Consider the following 16,875-nt stretch of genomic DNA (forward strand, 5'->3'; position numbering starts at 1 on the left):
GGGTGATGTAAAACATGATTGTGTAATTAGTTACATAAAGATCTGCATCCACAAGTCATTTACACATTTACTTAAGTAAAGTTCTATCAGATATTCCTTTCAACTAAGGTACAATCATTTTTCTTGGGCCAAAAAAATATACATAGGATTGAATTCAATAATGTCCATCTGTCATTGGAACAGAAACTGCTGCCACGATTTCCCTTCCCCCTGCATCCCCCCATCTCCCTCCACCCCTGATCTATTCTGGAGCATTGGGGGACCCTCAAGAGCTAGTTTGGGGTGTGTGCATGGAGCGGCAGTGGGTGGAAAGTGAGGGGAAGCCCATGGAAGTCCACTCACACAATGTTGGATTAAAACCCATAATAATCCCTAAAGGCTCAATCCTATCAACTGTGCCCTCGATGACCATAAGCCTGCAAATATAGAGTTTATGATAATCCTACACAGGATGGGAGGAGCAATGAAGGTGATCTTCACCTCCCCCATTCTCCTGCCCTGCATTTTTTGCTACCCAGGCTGTTTTGCCCAACTTGCTGGCATACTTCTGACAGGGAGGGAAGGAGTCTGGAGAGCCCTCAGGATAGCTCATGGTTAGGTTTAACCAGAATTTGCAATCCAGCTAGTTTCCAAGCTTACCATGGTTATCACTGGTGCAGAACTAATGCTAATCCATAGCTAACTTTAAAACCAAATTTGTGTGGGTGGAAAGAGAAAATAGGGGGAGGTAATACTAATCAGGAAGAAAATGAGAATTAGTACAAGTGAAAGGATGAGGGAACAGAAAAGGGAATACAAGTCTATGCAGCTTCAGATCTCCTAACTATTATTATTTATTTATTACTATTTATTGCATTTTTATACCTCCCAACAGCCGAAGCTCCCTGGGCAGTTCACAAATTCATTTATTTATATAGCACCACTAGTTACCTAGGCTCAATGGCCTTGCAGGTTATGTACACAAGGTCAGATCTAGCAAAACCAATCAAAACTGCAAATAGTCAGTAGCCTTAGGATGAGAAATTGCTAATGTAATTATGCGTGCATTTGCTGACACTTACAGGCTCACCCCAAACCTTTCTTTTTCCCTACTAAGAATATTAGGAACTCCTTTCCATATCCCGAACCTCATTGGGCTCAGAACCCCTGCTCAGATCAGATCAGTCCAGCCCTCAATTCAGCTGCGGAGAGGAAGCTTATTTCCCCATTCATTTTGCATATGTTTGGTACTTTGTGTGTTTTCCTTGTTTTGATTTATAAACACTCTACCAGCCCTATTGCCAAAGTTAAAAGGTCCCTTAACAAACATATGTCTTGTGAACATGCACAATTTCATAATGTGTCCAGAGGAGCACATTTGGCAACAAACTATAGGTTGCCAGTTTGAATGTAATGGGGGAAATGGTTTGCAGCAAACCAGGATGTCATTAATTAATTGACATATGTAAACCAACCCTGTCCTTGTTCCTTCCTGAGTTCATCATTGAGGGCCTTTCCTACTCTGTGGCAACTGATCTAGCTTTTAACAAGTTTAGGAATTAGATCTCAGTGCAAGCAGACATTGCCTTTTGGTGAGAAAGAATTGGGAGTTACAAGATTGAGAGGCACGGAGCTTTCCAAGTCAGATGGAGAAACTGACATTTGTTTCACTCTGATTTTCCAGATGTTGATCTTGGAGGTTTTTTTACTCATCCAACTGCAAGCAGCAAGATTGCTGGCTGGCTGACATTTGACTGAAATGCTTTTTGTTTGAAAAAATACAAACAGTAAAAATACTTAAGCTATACTGCAGTGTTAAAATTGTAGGTCTGAAAAAAACTGATGTAAGAGACCCTTGTTCCTTTAAAAACATGATTATGGGGTATGTATATATATATTAGAAAAAGTAATAGCTTTTATTGGAATGCAAAGAAAAAATTGATAGAGAACTGATGCTGAGGCGATGAATGAACATAGTCAAGCACTGGCATTCTTAAACGTAGTGTAAATTGATAAGCATTTATTTATGAGTAAACAATTGCAGCTCATAACATAATTTCTGTGTATTTGTACTTTTATTCAAATTTATTCCAGCAAAACACAATTCCAAACTGACCTTTCACCATGGCCCTTTCTACACCTAAGGATTATCCCAGGCAAATGGAGGGATCGTCCCTGCCTGCTCCTGGGATCCCCTGTGTGTCATTTGGATGCACAGGGATGATCCTGGGATGATCCTGGGATACAGGCATGGTGTAGACAAGCCTCATATCACAAAATTGAGCCAATATGAAAGGCATTGTCGTGGTTTATAATACATGAAAGGTATTTCTTTAAAAATACTGAAGGTATGGGCAGATTTTTCTGCCCTGCAACATCAAGTTCAAACCAATCTTACTGTAGAATTGGTCTGTGTTTCTTAAGGATAAATATCACTCATTTTGGCAGGTTAAACTGCTTCATGTGTGTCTAAACTAACACAGAATAATCTCTGCAAATAAAAGTATTTCTTTTTGTAGTACTTGTTTCCCTACAGACCCTTACTATGTAGTGTAATAGAGGTATTGGTGGAATAATTGCCTATTCAATTAGGGTAAGGTGGAAGATTTTTGATGCAATTTTTCTAGAGGAAAAATAGGAACCCATACTGAGATCTTTACAGTGCTATATTTCTAGTGCTGTATTCCCACTGGTTTGAAATAGATCCCGAAATCAGTTTTTTAAAAGTATAATCTGATTTATTTTGACTGATAAATGTTTTCTATTCAGAAGTAAGACCCATTGACTTCAGTTGAGCTTAATCTCAGCTAAGTATGTATAAGATTGCAGTCTGAGAAAATTATTGTTGTTTATTCGTTCAGTCGTTTCCGACTCTTCGTGACTTCATGGACCAGCCCACGCCAGAGCTTTCTGTCGGCCGTTGCCACCCTTAGCTCCCCCAAGGTCAAGTCTGTCACCTCCAGAATATCATCCATCCATCTTGCCCTTGGTCGGCCCCTCTTCCTTTTGCCTTCCACTTTCCCTAGCATCAGCCTCTTCTCCAGGGTATCCTGTCTTCTCATTATGTGGCCAAAGTACTTCAGTTTTGCCTTTAATACCATTCCCTCAAGTGAGCAGTCTGGCTTTATTTCCTGGAGTATGGACTGGTTTGATCTTCTTGCAGTCCAAGGCACTCTCAGAATTTTGCTCCAACACCACAGTTCAAAAGCATCTATCTTCCTTCACTCAGCTTTCCTTATGGTCCAGCTCTCGCAGCCATAGGTTACTACGGGGAATACCATTGCTTTAACCATGCGGACCTTTGTTGTCAGTGTGGTGTCTCTGCTCTTAACTATTTTATCAAGATTTGTCATTGCTCTCCTCCCAAGAAGTAAACGTCTTCTGATTTCCTGGCTGCAGTCAGCATCTGCAGTAATCTTTGCGCCCAGAAATACAAAGTCTGTCACTGCCTCCACGTTTTCTCCCTCTATTTGCCAGTTATCAATCAAGCTGGTTGCCATAATCTTGGTTTTTTTGAGGTTTAACTGCAACCCAGCTTTTTCACTTTCTTCTTTCACCTTTGTCATAAGGTTCCTCAGCTCCTCCTCGCTTTCAGCCATCAAAGTGGTGTCATCTGCATATCTGAGATTGTTAATGTTTCTTCCTGCGATTTTAACTCCAGCCTTGGATTCGTCAAGCCCAGCACGTCGCATGATGTGTTCTGCATGCAAGTTGAATAGGTAAGGTGAGAGTATACAATCCTGCCGTACTCCTTTCCCAATCTTAAACCAGTCTGTTGTTCCATGGTCTGTTCTTACCGTTGCTACTTGTTCGTTATACAGATTCCTCAGAAGGCAGACAAGATGACTTGGTATCCCTATACCACCAAGAACTTGCCACAGTTTGTTATGATCCACACAGTCAAAGGCTTTAGAATAGTCAATAAAACAGAAATAGATGTTTTTCTGGAACTCCCTGGCTTTCTCCATTATCCAGCAGATATTGGCAATTTAGTCTCTAGTTCCTCTGCCTTTTCTAAACCCAGCTTGTACATCTGGCAATTCTTGCTCCATGAATTGCTGGAGTCTACCTTGCAGGATCTTGAGCATTACCTTGCTGGCATGTGAAATAAGTGCCACTGTCCGATAGTTTGAACATTCTTTAGTGTTTCCCTTTTTTGGTATGGGGATATAAATTGATTTTTTTCAGTCTGATGGCCATTCTTGTGTTTTCCAAATTTGCTGGCATATGGCATGCATCACCTTGGCAGCATCATCTTGCAATATTTTAAACAGTTCAGCTGGGATACCGTCGTCTCCTGCTGCCTTGTTATTAGCAATGCTTCTTAAGGCCCATTCAACCTCACTCTTCAGGATGTCTGGCTCTAACTCACTGACCACACCGTCTGAGCTATCCCCGATATTATTATCCTTCCTATACAGATCTTCCGTATATTCTTGCCACCTTTTCTTGATCTCTTCTGTTTCTGTTAGGTCCTTGCCATCTTTGTTTTTGATCATACCCATTTTTGCCCGGAATTTACCTCTGATGTTTCTAATTTTCTGGAAGAGGTCTCTTGTCCTTCCTATTCTATTGTCTTCTTCCACTTCCGCACATTGCTTGTTTTAAAATAATTCCCTATCTCTTCTGGCTAACCTCTGGAATTTTGCATTTAATTGGGCATATCTCCCCCTATCACTGTTGCCTTTTGCTTTCCTTCTTTCTTGGGCTACTTCCAGTGTCTCAGCAGGCAGCCATCTTGCCTTCTTGGTTTTCTTTTTCTTTGGGACGGTTTTTGTTGCCACCTCTTGGACAATGTTACGAACTTCTGTCCATAGTTCTTCCGGGGCCCTATCTACTAAATCTAGTCCCTTAAATCTATTCTTCACTTCCACTGCATATTCATTAGGAATATTAGTGAGCTCATATCTAACTGATCTGTGGGTCTTCCCTATTCTCTTTAGTTTGATTCTAAATTGTGCAATAAGAAGTTCATGATCTGAACTACAGTCAGCTCCAGGTCTTGTTTTTACTGTCTGTATAGATGTCTGCCACCTTTGGCTGCAAAGGATGTAGTCAATCTGATTTCGGTGTCGGCCATCTGGTGAAGTCCATGTATAAAGCCATCTTTTCGGTTGTTGGAAGAGAGTGTTTGTTATGCACAGTGAGTTGTCCTGGCAGAATTCTATCAGCCTATGTCCTGCTTCATTTTGTTCTCCTAGACCATGCTTACCTGTAATTCCAGATGTCATTTGGCTGCCCACCTTAGCGTTCCAGTTTCCTGTAATGAAAATAACATCTCTTTTTGGTGTATTATATTGATCCATTTAGTTTTCATGGCAAGAATACTGGGGTGGGTTGCCATTACCTTCCCCAGGGATCCTATTTAGGCTGACCTCTCTACCATGACCTTCCTGTCTTGGGTGTCCCTTCACGGTTTAGCTCATGGCATCCTTGAGGTGCTCAAGCTCCAGCACCACGACAAAGTAACGATCTCCTTTGCTGGAACTGAGAAAATACATCCATGTATTATTGTGAAGTGGGCTTCCAATTTCAATCTAGATAAAACCTGTGCCCCATGTAACAGAAGTATGAATAACACTGGCATAGCATTTTGCTTAAAATATGGAATTCTTCTTTTTATCAATTATGGGACAATGGGAAATAATTGCCAAAATAGTTTGTGAAAAATCCAAGTAAGAAACAGAAATAGTAGTGTTTAGCTATTTTTATTTCCACGAAAGTAACAGCTCTCAGAAAGGTCAGTTACAGATTTTCCTGCCATGGATCAAAGGGCTTGCAACTGAAATACCAGCACTTGCAAAGGAAGGGCATCCTTTTCTTTTATCATGGAAAGTGTTAGCAGTTTAAAAACACATTCCTTCAGCCTTTATCAATTGTTTGATAATTGAGCCTTTATCAATTGTTTGTTCGGAAAGTCATTTCCCCTCTTCTAGCAGACCCATAGATTTCATTTTAAAGACCAAGCTGTAGTTTAGCTCTGTATTTCACAACAATAGCAATGTAGAGAATGTCAGAATAGGATCAGGAGATCCAGCTTCAAATCCTCAGACAGTCACCATCCTCATTGGGTGACCTTGGGCCAACCTAACTCATTTTACAGAGTTTTTTGTGATGATAAAATGAGGGGAGAGAACTATACATGCTGCTCTGAGCTCTTTGGAAGAATGGTGGGATTAAAATGTGATACATTAAAAATAAACAAGCATTAAGGATTTTTAAACTGGAATTGTTAATAGATCTTCGTAGAACACCCCCCTAACTTACCTTCTCATGATTGCATTGTTAAGGTAATCATCACTGTCTGTACTTTTTACATTTCAATACCCTCTGACAACACAGTTTAAATCTTCCTCCCCACCCCCATCCATCTGTAGATCTGCCCATTTGAGGTTAACATTTCATGCATCTGTTTAAATTTTGTTAGTCTTTCAGTGCCACCAGACTACTTGTTGTTTTTCTGTAACAGATTAACATGGTAACTTCTCTGGAAATCATTGCAATGGTGAGCTAATTAGCATGTAGTGTGATTAAAAACCCACAAAAAAACCCACTATGTCTTTGTCCTTATTCAAACCACAGGAAATAGAATTGTTTGATAAATTCTACTTCAACAAGTTGAGATTGGTATCTGCCTTTGAAATTCCTTGTTCAAGAATGGCCAACCTAGAGAGTGTTGTGGAGGGTTAAAATGTCCCCCCACTGGTTTCCGAATGTTGTCATTGCAGTAAAAACAACAAAGAGTCTTTTGGCACTTTAAAAACTAGTGGGGGAACATTTTAGCCTCCCAAGGCATTCTGTAAATGACCTTAAGGTGGCCATTCTTGAACAAAGGAATTTCAAAAACAGATACCAACCTGAAATTGCTGAAATACAATTCATCAAGAGATTAGATTCTATTTCTTGCAAGTTGAATTAAGGACAAAGGTGTTGTTTTTAATTGCAATACATGTGTTAGTTGGCTTACTATAGCAATGATGTCTGTGTTATCACTCAACATTTTGTGAACGGCAGCTGCTAAGGTGATCATCACTGTCTTGTACTTTTTTGCATTTCAGTTATTATTATATTTATCTATATCCCGCCTTTCCATCAAAACTGGGACTCAAGGCAGCTTTACAAATTAAAACATGTCAAGAAATACTTTTGTAAGCCGCCGTGAGAGCCTTTTTTGGCTGAATGGTGGCATAAAAATGCTTAAATAAATAAATAAATGTACAGTTAAAACAAATAGAGATACAGAAAAATTAAAACAATAATTAAACAAGCTACAATATTAAAACTTTTAAAACATTTAAAATATGAATATTTTTTTAAAAATCCAATATATAAACAGTGCATTAACAGAGGTCCAGACTACTCCCAAAAGGCCAGCCAGAACAATGAAGTTTTAACCAGGGAGAGAGCCAGTCTAGCTATCCTGAGAAGGGAGTTCCAGAGGCCCGGGGCAACCACCAAGAAGGCCCTCTCCCACGTTCCCACCAGGGGTTCCTTCTGACAACACAGCTTTTCTCTAGGAGGCTGTTACTTACTGTATATACTTTTGGTTTCTTTACAGAATTGAGATCTGAGCTCTACACAAAGATCTTTTCATTTCCTGCTTTTCTGCTATGTAATCTCTAGATGGAGCTGTGCTACAGTGGAATAGCACAAATACACAACTAGAAACAGCGCTTTCAGAAATAATACCCCAGTTTCTCTGTTTGTTTTTTAAAAAACAAACAGGAAAGCATTCTGAAAAAACAGAAGCAAAACTGTAGGATCACAATGTTATTTAAAGAACCCGTAAACAACCATGAGTAAGAAATCATGAGAGCACAATAAGTGCTTCATGTGGAAAAGCTCTACATAGCTCTCCCCACCCCTCTTACCAGCATTTGTATATAAATCTGCCAATTTGAGGTAAATCCTGCATCTGATGAAATGGACAGTGTCCATAAAAACTAGTGCCAGAATAAATTGTTCGCCTTTCAGGTGCCACAAAATCCTTCCTTGTCTTTTCTTGAACTATGGGAGCCATAAACATTCACTAGGGACATTGACCTCAACCAGCCATTATCCTGCTGCAATATGAGATAATACAAAGTATATTTGTGGGTAGCCAGCAGCAAGTGATGACAGAGCAACATGTTACTTTGGCAGTGGATCCTATAAGAATTGGTCTAACACCTAGTTAGTTCCCTGTGCAGTTCGAGTAGAACGAAAGCACAGGCTCAGCTCAAGGTATTTGCCAGAAACCAGGCACACAAGTAAACAAAAAGTTTTTGCTATTATCTCTGTTCCCATGAGACTGTCTCCTGACCCAACTTTACCTCCTCCCAGATAGCAGGATTTTTGAAATTAAAAAACCTAGCAACCCTACAGATGAGCTGTTTGAGTAGAAACACATTGCAGGAAGGTGTTTTAAGGGGTCTGCGATCTGACATCCTGTTTCTCCAAAACTCTTCTCATTAAGGTCAATCCTCTTCTACCCTAGAGAAAGTGGATTATAGATATTAGTCATGGCCTTCACCTACTTGGGAAACTCTCTGAACATTCTCTTACACGCTGTATCTGCTTGTTGCAGACTGTTGGCTGCAGTCCTATACAACATGGCTTAAAGTGCAATGCTAGGCATGTTTACTTAGAAGTAAGTCCCAATGTGTTCAGGATTGCGCTGTACGTGCAGGCTTCAGGGGCTTATGTTGTTTTTACTAGGGCCCCACGATCCACCAACCAGAGCCTGGTGCAAAAGACATACCCTTAGAATTGAAGAATTATCAGCCAAGGAATTTATTTTGAGTACTAGAACTGAATGGCACCACTCACAGTCCTTCCATGCAAAAAATCCACTCCTGGTTACCCTGTTTTTCCCCTTTTCATTTAAGCAGTATAATTTACTGCAGAGTGTGTATGTTATTTTGTTGCTGCTGTTTGTTAAACAATTGGGAGTGAGAGATCCTTCCCAATTCGATAGATCTCTACCTACCTTCTTCCCATCCGTGTTGTAAATCATTCTGAATAGTTATTTACAGATGATAATCTTGAGTTCTGTTTGTTTTGATCTGAGTGGCTGTATTCCCTGAAGCTGCAGTTGTATGCCAACAGCTAATGTACAGAGGTGTAGACTACAAGTTCCAGATACAGGATGCATATGGACTGAAGGGTTGTTTCTGTTGACTTTGTGGGCACTTTTTTTTAAAAAACAAACAAACCCCAAAAGCAAATTTAAAAAGAGTTTTACAAGTGTAATTTTTTCATCATTTTTATTTATGTTTATTATGTTGTAGAAATTGGCCTTCTCCTTGAAAAAGTAAGGCCTAACCTGGGAAGAATGTTCATTTGATTGTGTGCCTATATTAGCCCTATTCAGGCATTCTATTTGTGGATGAAGCAAGCACATGAGAAGAGAGAGCGCTCCAGCCCCACCGCTCTCCCTCATTGGGATTGTCGTCCTCAATTTGTGGAGGGCGACAATCTAAAGGGGAGAATCTCTTGTATCCACACGAGCCAGAATGCTGAGTTTCCATCCACAAATAGAACACCTGAATAGGCCTAGCGAGTCTTGCATTGACAAATCAACACAGCACACAAGTAAAACATGAAAGCTTCAAATGTACTTTCCAGTATTTTCTCTAAGCATGACCTTAGTTGTGCTGCAGCCCCCTTGTGACCTCGTCTTGCAAAGGAGCCCACAAGGTGGGAACACAGTGAAAAAGCTGATGCACAACCTAGGAGGTGGTAGTGCAAGCCAGGGAAACTTGGCAGGCTGGATCTGCCTTCAAACCCTAAGTTGCCCACCCCTGAAGCAGTGCTTGAATTACAGAGGGGCAGAGGCAAATAGAGCCTGGTTCCATGGGCATCTGCTAGACTTTTTCGAGTGTCGGGATATCTATCTATCTCTATCATCAGAGAATATGTCTGCTATTTCTAGTAGATTTGGTGGCTAACCAGTGGTCAGGCCTGAGCACCAGGTCTACTTGAGCTGGGTAGACCTAGCCTCTGAGAAATATATATACCAGACCTATTCCATTGTTTCTCAGTTAGTAGACCTGCTGTCGTTCAATAGATACACTTAGTGTCTGCATCAGGCTTCCCCAGCCTAGTGCTCTCCAGATGCTTTGGATTACAACTCCCAGTATTCCTGATCATTGGCCATACTGACTGAGGCTGCTATGAGTTGGAGTCCAAAATATCTCAGGGAACTAGATTGGGGAAGGTTTGTCTAGGTGATGTCTTCCCATGTGTGGCTGAAATTCTCAATTATATCTCAGGCTCTTTCACCCCCTCCAGCTTTTAATTAATTGCATTGTTGCTATAATCAAATTCACAATCCCCTCCCACCACTATATTTCCCTTGAAACAACATGAGAGGAGACTGGATTACAACATTTGACTACATTGCAGGGTTGTCATACACTTCTTCTAAATCCTCCTTTCCCATGGCACAATGGGGCATAACAACACTTGGCTATTTTGCTGGGCTGGTGTAACCCACAGTTTTTAGCCACAATTTCTAAGCAATAAAGGAAAGGAAAGGAACCTCTCGTGCAAGCACTGAGTCATTACTGACTCTTGGAGGGACGCCAGCTTTCACTGACATTTTCTTGGCAGGCCTTATAGCGGGGTGGTTTGCCATTGCCTTCCCTGGCTGTTACTACCTTTCCCCCAGCTAACTGGGTACTCATTTTACCGACCTCGGGAGGATGGAAGGCTGAGTCGACCTGAGCTGGCTGCCTGAAACCAGCTTCCCCTGGGATCGAACTCAGGCCGTGGGGAGAGTTTCAGCTGGTCTAATAATGGCAGACTTAATTTGCACTGCCATTGGCAGAGTAATCATTCAAATTTGAAATGTTTATAAACTCAGAGATTATTATTATTATTGGTATGAAATAAGACCTGAATTAGAATGATCATGAATTCTCCAGCTAGTTTTGCTTTTCTGAAAGTTGGGAATAAATTAGTTTCTCACAATATGAATGGGCAGAATAGTGTCTGCATATTACAGTTCATATCTTAGGTTCTACAGTGGCTACAGATTAGCTTTTTTAAAAATAAAAGGACTTTCTGAGGGGCTGGGTGGGGAGACAATTGCCCTCTTGCTCCCCCTGTGGAAGCCCATGCCTGCCCCCTTTACCTTTTGTGAGGGCCTCCTTAGCTACTGTTTTAGAAGGGGAAAGCTGGTGGGGGTGGGGGGGAATCCAAAGATGGATCTTCTGAATTTCATTAAGGCTCCTCTTACCTTTTCCCCTGTCATTTACACTAGACCAGATATTTAAGTTTTAGTTAAATAAACTAAAGTTCCTGAACCTACAAATGTATTGTCCTTGATAAACAATGAAACTGATTTTTTGTCAGCAAAAAAGGAGGTCTGTATTTAGAAATGCCTGATTTGCATCAATAGCAGGCACATACTTCCCATGCTTCTACACAGTTTCTTTACATCTTAGCTGTTGCTGTATTATCTGCAAAGTATGCTGATCAATAAGTTCAGCTAGTTTCCCCTTGCCTGTCATTTTCTCCTATGTCTTTCTTCAGGTACTCATTCAAGTCTGGCTTTGATCCTTTGTATTATATCTATGTTCACACTATATAAATGTTGTCTCTATAGTTCCCTGAATGAACATAGTTTGTGGTTCATTTTCTTGCCTTCTTATTGAACTCTTTGATTTTGTACAAGATGTAAAGAGTCTTTTTATTTACTATTATCATTGCCATGCTTCTGTGCCTGTACAATCCGCCCCGCACACTCAGGTCCTCTGGGAAGAATTTACTTCAGCCAGCCAAAATTAGACTGAGGAGGACCTTTTCTTCTGCTACTCCCATTCTGTGGATTGGCTTGCTGGGAGAAATTCGCCAACTAAACGGTCTTTCTGAATATAAAAAACTATAAAGACTGATCTCTTCTGGCAAGCCTACCCAGTTGAATTTTAAGAAGTCTGGCTGTTATTTTAACGACGTATTAGTTTTATATGTTTTAATCAGTTCTATGTATTTTATAACTTTTTTGTATTTTGTTGTTCCCTCCTCGATCCAGAGAGAGAGAGGTGGGTAAGAAATAATAATAATAATAATAATAATAATAATAATAATAATAATAATAATAATAGGGCCACAGGAGTAAGCAGTTGTGCTTGCTAACAAGCAGGCATGGTTCAATTTACAGGAGGAGTCCTTACCAATAGAGTAAGGCTCAGGTGCTTCATAAGGCCATACAATGCCAGGGCATCTGGATTTAAGCCTGAAAGACAAAGGAAAAGTGTGTATGCAGGGACAGTAAGTTGGAAGCAAGCACAACCATCACTGATCACGAGGCACTTCAGTTAAGGTTTCAGTCAGCCTTAGCTTCCAATTTCCTGGCTTTGTGGAGCTTCAGCCAACATGAAATAATCTTAAATCTAGTCTTAAACCAGCAGGGTTGTTGTTGTTTTTATCACTGAATAATAATATTCTGAGGGTGGAATTATACACACGTTTACTTAAGAGTAAGCCCCAATGAACTCAAATAAGTTTGAATAGACATGCAAAGGATGTCAATATAGCACGCTGTCATAGCTAAGTCTTTAAAGGCTTGTGATGGCTTCTTAAACTAGATATCAAACAGTGCCAATCTCCAGTGACTATCTAGGTTACTCAATTTTATGACACTAGGCTCTGAAAACAGAACACTTTTAGTGGTTAAGTTTCCTTATTTACTTTGGCTCATTTTTTTCAATTTCCTGTTTTCACGAGTTTTGTTTACGCAATTCTAAAAGCCTTCTTAAGAGGGCAATTCAATTTTCAAAGTCAAGATAATTAAACGAATTTCTATTTGCTTGCTATATCCCACTCCTACCACCCTTTGTTGCAAATCTTTCAACCTAGGCTGGATCTACACTAATGCTTTAAAGCGCTTTTAACAACTGCTTTTGACAACTGTATATGGAGTGTGTCCTGGGCCCCAACAGTTGTCAAAACTGTTATAAAGCACTTTAAAGCGTTTTAAAGCAGTAGTGTAGATCTTGCCTAAGTCTATTAAAAGAATGTGTAATGATTTCTATGCTGCCTGTATTCTGATTGTAATATTAATCATTAAACAAGTTCCTCTGCCCAAGTTTGGCCAATAATCTCTCCCCTTGAGCAGTCTCACATCCCCTCCCCTGTTGCACAGCCCTCCCAATTCAGATGGGTCCCAACCCTTACCAAAGGCTATTTGGGGATGAAGTGGGTGGGAAAGTCCCTTTTGGCCAACTTCTTATGCAAAAGCAGCTTTTAAGATCTAACACAACTTATTTATAGGCCATAACATGACAATGATGATTTTAGGGAAGGAAAGCGTAGGATAGTCTACTTCCCCCTAGGCTTAGTTCTTCTCACTGAGAGGGTAAACCTGTTTATAGACTGGACCATTTCCAAATGCAGGTGGAACTTCACAAATTGAATGCTGTTTCATAGCAAAAATATCTAAATAAACATCTGTCCCTATAAGATTTATTTACTTATTTATAATATTTTTGATTGCCCCTCCACTTAGTGAGTGGTTGAGGCAATGTACAGTAGAAAAACAAAGATTAAATATATAAGAATACAAATCCTAAACTATATTTTAAAGCCAGGGATGATTGATAACATCAGAGAGCAGCATAACTATTCAAAACTTGGTGGAACAATATTGTCACCAGCCATCTAAAGCACATTCAGGGCAGGATCCAACAGGCGTCTTCTGTGTACGGCCAGACCCTCAGGCCCTGCTGTGCATGGCCCCTACCACTGGCGACCACAATGTAGCACGTCCGGGGACAAGCCCAGAAAGGAGTGGAAGTGTTTGTTTTTGGAAGGGGTGTGACCTGGGGCAGATCTACACCAAGCAGGATATAACACTTTGAAAACTGTCTGAAAACTATATGGAGTACGTCCTGGGCCCCAACAGTTGTCACTACCATTATAAACTGTTTTAAAGCAGTAGTGTAGATCTTGCCCTGTGTGGGTTTTCTCTTCACGATCATTAATATCTCTGGCAAGCTTGTTGATTCTGAATATAGGAATAAAGATTAAACTAGCCTATACAGAGGCATCAGATGAGTGCAGATTTCAGGCAGGCTCATGTGAGAGGAGGAGGTCTTTCAGATACCCTGGCTCCCAGTCCAAGAAACATGTCAGGAAGGCTGCTGGGCTGGAATCCTTCTCCCCAATGTCTAGTTTTCTCTATGTAGGGGATGATATTATTATTATTATTATTGTTATTATTATTATTATTATTATTATTATTAGTAGTAGTAGTAGTAGTACAGAAGGGTATTCAGTCTTGTAAGTCTCTAAGTGCAGTTTCAAGCAGTACAATCCACAAATAGATTTACCACTTAAGTGTGAAGTATGCTCAACATTTAGATGACACGTGTTTGCCCTTCATGATCATTAATATCTCTGGCCAACTTGTTGGTTCTGAGTATTGGAATAAAGATTAAACTAGCCTTTCTGTTCACTACATATATCTAAGGCACACATCCCTTTGCTTAAAAAAGAAGGGGGAGGGGTTTCATCCTGTGTCAATTACACTGCTGTTATTATTACACTACATATAAATAAATAAACAAACAGATGTTCTTTAAAAATGCTGCTGCTTTGCAATTTAATCTGGGTGTGCCCAAGAGTAGGCAGTTAGACCTTTTAAAACCTCACATCCTCTTAATAAAATCTCTTTCCCCCCACCCCTTTCCTCACCCAAACTGGTGCCCTTGTTTTAATTAGTATATTTTGATGCCAAATCTTCAGTAGGATTTTCCTGGGAAATTCATGGAAAGAAAAATGCTGATTTTCTGCCCACAACTAAACCATAAACATATGTTTCTAGCAGATTGCTGCTCCCAGTGTGGATGAGCTGTGCCTACTGGGTTGTGTGCTAAGAGGAGGCAACAGAAAGGTTCTTGTACTTCTCTGCTGCTGTGAGGAGACCCAAGCCAGCAGACCCCTTTACCCAGCAACAAAGGTGCATTTGCTATGAGCAATCGCAGGGTGGCAGTATAAAAGTAAAATCCCTTCATTTCAGGATTTGAGCAACTAATGAGAGGCTCTAGCTGCAATAAAATGAAGTCCACCTGGGTGATTTTCATACTTGCCCAGACCAGTAGGAGGAAGCTTTTGTTTATCTTTTCATTAATGATTTGCTACGTTTTATAAGGTTCCTCAGCTGTACAAATTTAAAGCATTTCTTTTTCTTTTAAGAAACAAACAGAAACAGTTAGTAATTTGAAAATGGATGTTCCAGATGGGTCTTTATGGCTGCAATCCTATGCACATGTACTCAGGAGTAAGTTCCACTGAACTCAGTGGGACTTACTTCTAAGTAGATCATGTGCAGGATTGTGCTGGAAGGCTCTCTGTATCCAGCTGCCAACACATTATTAGTTTGGCGGAATTACTCCAGGTTGGGGAGAGATAAGGGTTTACAGTCCTTACATCATTTACTTTAGAGTAGTCATATTAATTAGTGTTGAGGTTATTCTGCTCCTTATGCCCATCAAAAGAAAGTGAAGTTGTTCTTATAACAATAATAACATGTTTTTTAAAAAAACAAGATTTATTATCTTTTTAGTATTATCTTTTTATTATCAACATTTCTTCTCATTCCTTCCCCAGTTATCTCTACATAATTATGTGCAATTAATTTCCACATAATTCCCACTCATAAACAAAGAATTTACTTAATTCATATCTATATGCCTGATTACAGTCCATAATCATTAAACCTGCTTACCTCATAGGACTGATGACAGGTTAAAAGTTAATCTTTACCCTTGCAACAACTGTGTAAGGCAGCGTTCCCCAGTCTGGTTGCTCCCCAGATGTTTTGGACTACAGCAGCCATGGCTAATGGTCAGTAATGCTGGAAGTTGTAGTCCAAAATATCTGGAGGGCACCAAGTTCAGAAAGGATGCTGTAAGGTAAATAGGTTTAATCATTGTGGGCTAGAATCTATTTCGCAAATGTAGCAAATAAAGGCATAGTCAACTGCATTACAGAAATGCCAAGCATGTTTACCACAACATTCTATGTTAATAGTAGCCACAAAAGCTAAAGCCCTATAAAATAAATTGCCAGGGTCAACAAAAGAGAACTGCAATGCATTAAGCATGTGACCGCCTTTGAAAAGTGTTGAGAAACTATGGCTGGGTTCGGATGACACGATAAGCAATGATTAATTAGTCAGTCATCAGTTGAGTTGCTTATTGGCAGGGAACACACAACTGACAGTTGACCATTTTTCCGAAATAGCCAATGGAGAAAGACAACGGGCTGCTCTGTTAACTATCCCGACAACTGTTGCTTCATGTGTTATCTGGTGGACTCTGTTGATTATTCTCCCGTCTACAGAGCCGCGAGGCAAGAGTGGCAGAAATCCAGCCAATCTAGCCTTGCTGGGATCTATGGGCAAGGGAGAATAATCCTGTGCCAATGAGTGCTTCAGGAACCCCGATTGTCCTGTCCCTTGGTGGGGCAATCAGGGCTCCTGAAGTGCTTGCCGGCACGGGAACATTGCAACGCCCCACGTGTTGCCAGGGACGTGCATGAACCGAGTCTCCCCCCCCTCCGATTCATCTGGAGATCACCTTGAGGGGATAGAAGGAGCCCCTTCCACCCCCTTGAGGTGATCCCCAAATGGATCGGGGGGAGCTGGCACCCTTCTGATGACAATCGGAGCAATGTGTAAGGTTTGTAGTTTCTCCTGTCACGAGCGGCTGTGATCCTTGGGCATTGGCTCTTCTCCCCTTTCTCCTCAGCCGAAGGGCCATCCAGTGCTGTTGCTGCAGGCAGGATTGGATGACCAAACTTACCTGCAGACTTAGCACTGGATGGCCCCTCAGCTGAAGCTCTAGAAATGCCGGCCCCTGCCTGTTGACACGGCAGCAACTGAGAATGTGTCAGCGCTGAGCCATGTCA

The sequence above is a fragment of the Elgaria multicarinata genome, chromosome 2 (genome assembly GCF_023053635.1).
Source record: "Elgaria multicarinata webbii isolate HBS135686 ecotype San Diego chromosome 2, rElgMul1.1.pri, whole genome shotgun sequence".
NCBI classification, from domain to species: domain Eukaryota; kingdom Metazoa; phylum Chordata; class Lepidosauria; order Squamata; family Anguidae; genus Elgaria; species Elgaria multicarinata.